General features: G+C 34.8%; 1 long non-coding RNA gene across 1 annotated transcript in view; it reads left to right on the forward strand.

The window, feature by feature from the left end:
- The window catches only part of LOC123385296, a 34932-nt gene that overhangs the window by 23298 nt on the left and 3437 nt on the right, over positions 1–8197 (forward strand). The window lies entirely within an intron of this gene.

Below are 8197 nucleotides of genomic sequence, written 5' to 3' on the forward strand. Positions count from 1 at the left end.
ATATATGCTCCATTTAATAGACACCATGATTTTACTGTATTTCTCCTTTCATAATGACATCATTTTAGCTATATACCACGCTGTATTATTAGAAATTAAGATATTTAAAAGTGTATAGACTTATTTTTATTTTTAACTCGTAAAGTAGATACATTTTTCATATTGAATCTACACAATTTTAATCTTAATCACATTTAGTAAACTATATTACAAAAGACAACCCATAATTTACTCTGCAGTGTTTTTTTTAAAATAACATTTCTTGAAGTAAATATTAATATTTTTATTTGAATGGAAAAATGCAGTGAGTATTTTTCTGATGCAAAATAAATCTAAATCTGATTTACTTAGTAGATCTGAAAACAAGGAATAGTTTTGCTAAGGAAGTTTCATAGCAGACTTCTCCACAAGTTAAATGCCCTCAATCTATAGTTCTAGAGGTATTCATAAAATACACCTTTAAAGGCTGTGATATGGTAAAGATAAATTATACAATTTAAAAATACAATACAATTAAATATATAAGCAATACAATTATAAAAATTTTGTATTGAAAAAGGTTCTGAAATGAAAAAGAATTTTCTTGGGGCACCTGGGTGGCTCAGTCAGTTAAGCATCTGACTTTGGCTCAGGTCATGATCTTACAGGTCATGGGTTCAAGCCCTGCATTGGGGTCTGTGCTAATAGCTCAGAGCCTGGAGCCTGCTTCGGATTCTGTGTCTCCGTCTCTCTCTGTCCATTCCCCACTCATGCACTGTCTCTGTCTCTCAAAAATAAATAAATGTTAAAAAAAAATTTTAATAAGAAAAGAAAAAGATTCTTTCTCAACTCCTCATTCAAAAATAAACTCTTATTTAAAGTATAACATACTTACAAAAAAAGTGCACAGATCATGAGTGTGCATTTTAATGAATTATCACCAGTTAAACCCACCTGTCTATTTTTTTTACCACCCGGATGAAAAATGGAGCATTACCAGCGTCTCAGAAGCCTCCCTATGCCTTTCTTAGCCTATTAACCCTTTTTAAATTGTTTTGAACCTGATGCCACTAAGCAAAAACCGAATCCTAAACAAAAACAAACAACAAAAGAATAGGCATGGCAGATTACATTGGTCAGGAAGTATTCACTCCTCTACTTGATATATCATCCATGACAAGACTATTCATCCCACCGCAATGAAACTGGGCTTGGTCATTGGACTGTCTTTGGCCAATGGAACGTGGGCAGAGGGGCAGTGTTCTAACTCCGAGCTTAGGCCTTAAGATGTGCACATATCATGTTCACTGACACGAGGAGACATGCCCACTGTGCCTTCATTCTGGACCCCCGAAGGCGACCCATGGAATAGACCAGAATTGCCCCAGGTGACCTACATACTTGCCAGGGACAGAAATAACCACTTTTTGTTATATGCCACTGAGATTTTGTTGGTTACACAGCAAAGGCTGACTCACATAATAATCATTTGGTAGATCTCAATAAAGCCCAAGTGAATGAACTCTAATGACCGGGTAACACATCCATTCGTTGCTTTCAACAAAATGGAAGACTGAATTAGAATTGTCAAAAGATAGACTATTAAAAGTAATTTCATCAGTGGGTAGCTTTTTGGCATATGATCCAGAAGTGGTTAAACAAATTGAACAGCCTTGCTAAAATAAAACTTCCATTCCTATCTATTTATATGAACAAGGTTTCACAGGGCTTATATCTAGAAACATGAAACATATAAATAGAATTGTGAGCCCTGTCTCTTTCAAGGCACAAGCAATATTTATCTTTAATATGCGAAAATAACCCAAGTTTATTCATGTAATTAAGAACTTTTTTCCCCAATCATTAAAAAAAATTGTTTAACGATTATTTATGGAAATTTGTAATATAGTTAAGTTGTTTTGACCAATTATATACTACTAACAATTGTAGTGATAGCTTTACCCAAGAGGCAATTAACACAGCCTTATGCTCATTCACAGGTAATTATAAAGTTAAACATTCAATTTATGTGCATATTTTTATTATAGAAAATAATGGTGATAAACATAGATTTCAAAAATAAACATATATTAAAACAAATCCTCTGGGGGAGGAAAGAGTGGAAGCAGGAGACAAATATAAATCCAAAGAGAAAAGGGATGAAGTACAATTTCCCGCTGTTAAATAAAATCTGATTCATATATTTTAAAAAATGGATAGTAGTAGGGATCAAATTGTTGCGGCATTGGGTTGCCACTGGGTGTAATGGGATTTGTTTCATTTTTAAAATGTCAGTAGTTACCAAAGTCCATAATCATATCTTTGCAAATCTATACGCTGTTGATGAAGATGAGGAGCTCAAAACTAATGCGGTACCTGAGATTTCCTGTCTACCGAGAGGGTACCTCAAAATTTGGAAACAACCAGTTTAAGCTATTGAGTTACGCACGTTTCCTTTATAAAGACGAGTATTCTAATTCATGACGATTTCTGTGAAGGTAACTGTCAGTCAGTTGTATCCACTCAGGAGACACTGTATTAACACAATCTACCATTTAAAAGGAAAGATGAAGGGCACCTGGGTGGCTCAGTCCGTTGAGCGTCTGACTTGGGTTCAGGGCATGATCTTGCATTTGTGGGTTCGAGCCCTGCATCAGGCTCTGTGCTGACAGCTCAGAGCATGGAGCCTGCTTCAGATTCTGTGTCTTCCTCTCTCTCTGGCCCTCCCCTGCTTATGCCCTATCCCTCGCTGTCTCTCAAAAAATAAAATAAAACGTTTAAAAAAAAAAAAGTAAAGATGATATTTTTTACAAGAACTAGAAAGTGACTGTTTTTTACAGAAACTTCTACAATGGAGATAGTATTTTGAGGATCAGTTTGGAAAACATTTCTGTCATTATATGATTTTGTTGCTGAAAACGGATGTGTCACTTAAAAACTCATATCTGCACACTCTGAAAACCTAGATGCAAAATGACCTCATCTACTTCTAAAATATTAAAAATATGCAGTCTCCATGGTTTTTAAAATTCATTTGTTAAAAATGCAAAAACTTAGGGCTCCTGAATGGCTCCAGTGGTTAAGCGTCAGACTCTTGATTTTGGCTCAGGTCATGATCTTGAGGTTTGTGAGATGGAGCTCTGTGCTGACAGCATGGAGCCTGCTTGGGATTCTTTCTCTCCCAGCGCTCCCCACTCACACTCTCTCTCAAAATAAATACATAAAGACGTTAAAAGATATATACTCGTAAAACCTGACAAGTCCTGATTATTTTAAAAGACCAAACTAAAAAAAAGAAAAAAAAAACAAACCGATTGGCTTCAGGATGGCCATTTCTTTTTTTTTTTTTCCAATGCTTATTTATTTATTTTTGAGAGAGAACAGGGGAAAGACAGAAAGAGAGAGAGAGAGAGAGAGAGAGAGAGAGAGAGAATCCCAAGCAGGCTCTGTGTTGTCAGCATAGAGCCTGACACAGGGGTCAAACTCACAAACCGTGAGATCATGACCTGAGCTGAAACCAAGAGTCAGACGCTTAACCCCCTGAGCCACCCAGGCGCCCTGGGGAAGCCATTTCTTAATACTTCCAGAAATATCTATATAACTGACAAGTGAAACTAAAAAAAAAAAAAAATGAATATGATGATTTAATAAGCCTGCCATGATTTGTTTATTTTTCCCAGTTTGAACCTATGTGTATTTGTGAGGTTATTTTTATAACTGAGACAGCTTTTTAAAACTATCAAGATAAATTGAATTTTGAAAAAGTTCTTTGATCTCTGGATCACAATGTATTATATGAAGATTAAAGTATAATAATAAAGACTATTTAATCACATGACTCTTCCTAAAATATTAACATTGTTTCATGCCAGGAGGTAGGAGACATGGAAAGATGTAAGGTCAAAGAGTATAAATTTCCAGTTATAAGATAAATGATTTCTGGGGGTCCAGGGTACAGCATGGTGCTTATAGGTAATATGGTATTATATACTTGTACGTTACTAGTGAGTAGATCTTAAATGTTCTCACTACAAAAAAAAAATGGCAATTTTGTGATGTGATGAGGGTGTTAACTAATCATTTTGCAATGTGTGAGTGTGTAAAACAAATCAGCACATGGCACAGAAACTTACACAATGTTCTATGTCGGTTATATCTCAATAAAGGTGGAAAAAACAGACTGTTTTAGAGGAGCCAAAAGGTTGTTTTTACTAGAGAAGCTTTTTTATTGGGTGACAAAAATAGAAAATTACTTTTAAAATGTTTATTTCATCTTTATTTTATCCTTAAATTTTTTCTTTTTTTTTTTAATATGTGAAATTTATTGTCAAATTGGTTTCCATATAACACCCAGTGCTCATCCCAAAAGGTGCCCTCCTCAATACCCGTCACCCACCCTCCCCTCCCTCCCACCCCCTATCAACCCTCAGTTTGTTCTCAGTTTTTAACAGTCTCTTATGCTTTGGCTCTCTCCCACTCTAACCTCTTTTTTTTTTTCCTTCCCCTCCCCCATGGGTTCCTGTTAAGTTTCTCAGGATCCACATAAGAGTGAAACCATATGGTATCTGTCTTTCTCTGTATGGCTTATTTCACTTAGCATCACACTCTCCAGTTCCATCCACGTTGCTACAAAAGGCCATATTTCATTTTTTCTCGTTGCCACGTAGTATTCCATTGTGTATATAAACCACAATTTCTTTATCCATTCATCAGTTGATGGACATTTAGGCTCTTTCCATAATTTGGCTATTGTTGAGAGTGCTGCTATAAACATTGGGGTACAAGTGCCCCTATGCCTCAGTACTCCTGTATCCCTTGGATAAATTCCTAGCAGTGTTATTGCTGGGTCATAGGGTAGGTCTATTCTATTATCAAATTTGTTGTATAAGTAATATAATCCATCAATATAGCAGAAAAATATGTGAAATTATTAAATCAGTATATTGGGGTGTTTACTCTGATATTTTTACTTGATAGGTTGCAAGGATAAACCATTGGGAGACACTTCTCTATAAAACTTGATGCAACTGAGTTAGAATATCATAAAGAAATAGATTGTCAGCATGGAATATATAAATAACCAAAATTGGCTCAATATGTTGAGGACCCATCATGAATAAAATTGAAAAAGATAATTATCCCCCCAAATTTGCCAAAACCAGATGATTTTATGGATGTTATTTTAAACTCTGAAATTATAGAGTTCTTTGCAATTTAAAATGTCCCAGAGCATAAAGAAAGATGGAAATCTTCCCAGTTTATTTTAACCTTATACCAAAACCTGATAAAATTATCACAATGAAAGAAAACTACAGCTAAATTTCACTTATGATTATAGAGGAGAAAAACTCCGAAATAAAATATCATCCATGTAGATGTATTAAAAGAACAACAAATTACTACTATAGTAGAGTTTATTCTTGGAATCAAGCATCATTTAGCAAGAAATCTATTAATGTAAGAGGTACAAATGATACAATATATCAAATCAATAGATGCCCTCCAAAAATATCCAGTGTAGTTCAACATCCATGTTTGATAACATATTTAAGGAAACTAGAAAGAATATTCCTTCAGTGTTTCATATAGACATATATTCTTTCACACATACACAAATACAAATGCAAATAAATATGTAGATATGGATACGTAGATGGGTCCTTCTGTGTCTCCTTCCCTTCCTCCTTCCCTCTCTCTCGCCCTCTTTCAGAGGCATTTCTATATAGTCATAAATACTGATGTAAACAGTTAACGGCTATTTTGTGATGTTGGAATCTTAGCCAATATAATGAGAAATGCTAAATAGGCTAGAAAATACTCAGATGAAAGAAAGTATCAAGTGGATAACAGTTTGCAGTTGAAAAATTACTAAAATAAATAAGAAAGTTTAGTAAAATGGCCATTCACAAAACACGCAACACAGACATATTAACTGCAAAACAGTTTTCCAATAATAACCAATGATAACCAAGCAGAGAACCCTTCACAACGCCAACAGCAAGTGTGAATTACCTAGACATATACTTAATTAGAAATGCAGAGGGTCCGTAGGAAAACATTTACAACATTTTCCAAAGGCAACAGCAAAAAAAAAGTGATGTTGCCAGATCAGAAGACTCAATAATGTTATCGGTTTTGTTAAATTACATACAAATTTATCAGAATTCTAGTGGGCTTCTTTTTATAATACATGGCTGAGTGATATCAAAGTTCAACAACAAAAATAAACAAATTACAATAACCATGAACATTTTGGAAATTAAGCATAAGAAGAAATTTTTCTTTCATGGCTTTCAAAACATATTATCAAAATGTAATAAAAGTGGAACTGAAATAGATAGAACAATAAAACAGGATAAAAATCCTAGGATTCCAAGCATACTGAAACATTTAATATATGTGGAAGTAATCTTTATTAACAATAGGAACACAATACGTATTTTTTCAAAATTGGTGTTAAAGCAATTGGCTAACCATTTTGGGGCAGGGGAGGCAAATTTCTCACCTCATCCCATAATCTAAAATAAGTTTCAGATAGATTAAAGGTTTTGAATATGAAAGATAAATTGTTTCTAGTCAAAAAGAATTCTCTAAACATGGATCCAGGAATTGGACCTAGGTTTTGTGGGACCCAATCAATTTTAGAGTTTTCATTAAACTAAATAATATAAAAATGTGAATGCAAAATTAGAAATAATGGATTAAAATTATTTATAATTATTCATTAAAAAATACATGTTAACGTTTGGTTGCTGTTAAAATTTTAAATTATTTTGCTAATTTGCATTAGTTTTTCCCAGCTCTACTGAGGTATAATTGACAAATAAAAGTGTAGGATGCTTAAAGTGTATACATGATAATTTGATATACATATACATTATGAAAGGATGTCCCCTAATCGAGATAATTAACATATTGTTACCTCACATGTTTACTGTTTTATTTACACAGTGCATTATTTTTTTTTCTTTTCTTCTAATTTTTAAAAAAAAATTACATAAAATTAGTTAGCATACAGTGCAACAATGATTTCAAGAGTAGATTCCTTGGTGCTCCTGACCCATTTAGCCCATCCCCCCCTCCCACAACCCCCCCAACAACCCTCTGTTTGTTCTCTGTTTTTAAGAGTCTCTTGTGTTTTGTCCCCCCTCCCTGTTTTTATATTATTTTTGCTTCCCTTCCCTTATGTTCATCTGCTTTGTCTCTTAAAGTCCTCCTATGAGTGAAGTCATAGGATATTTGTCTTTCTCGGACTAATTTCGCTTAGCATAATAGCCTCCAGTTCCATCTACGTCGTCGCAAATGGCAAGGTTTCATTCTTTTTGATCGCCGAGTAATACTCCATTGTATATAACAAGTGCATTATTTCTCAAGCAGCATGCATAAAGTAGTAAACTCTGCCAAAATGATGTTTGAACTCATTATTCAAAAACGATGTATAGTTAATATGGAGTTTCCCAATTACTCAGTTTGAAATAAAGAAAGCCAATTAGCATAGACAATAACACTTCCAAAGAGAAGAGGAAATTGACAAAGTCACAGAGAGTGGATGAGGGAAAATGCAATTCAGGGAACATGCAGAAAAAGACCATCGGAGACTGGGAAATTGGAGGACGAGGAACATGTGTGCAGCAACCAACCTGATTACTTGGCCAAGACAGGTGTGTCTGACAGTGGGGGTGGGGGGGTGGGGGAGACAAGCCTAACCGAGAGTTGTCCTATGATATGTATAAGAAAGGACTTCATACAAAAAAAAAAAAAAAAGGAGAGGGGGCAATTTTGGAAAAAGTAGGACCAGCTAGAGTAAATGGTTGCATAAAGATAATTCTATTTTTCCCCCATCGATACTTAAGTTATTTCTTTTCTTGAAATTTGCTTTGTGTAAATCCCTGATACATTAAAAGCTTGGATTGCGAGGAACGTGTTCTGTGAGCGCTCCACAAGACGAGCAAACATTTCTAAGGAATTTGAATTTGATAAACGAGCGACGTCTTGCAATGCGAGTAGTGCATGATGCCGAACATCCCATGATCACCCTGAGCCAATGGTTCTTGAAATTCGCTTAGATATACAGGTGCTTTGGATTGCAAGCATGTTTCTGGGATGAATTATGGTCGCAAACCAAGGTTTTACTGTACTTCCTCAGGGTTTCTCTTTTTCCTACACGTCATTTGATGTTGCATGCAGTACAAATGCTGGAATTTAGGGAGCTGAAGTA

The sequence above is a fragment of the Felis catus genome, chromosome B2 (assembly GCF_018350175.1).
Source record: "Felis catus isolate Fca126 chromosome B2, F.catus_Fca126_mat1.0, whole genome shotgun sequence".
NCBI classification, from domain to species: domain Eukaryota; kingdom Metazoa; phylum Chordata; class Mammalia; order Carnivora; family Felidae; genus Felis; species Felis catus.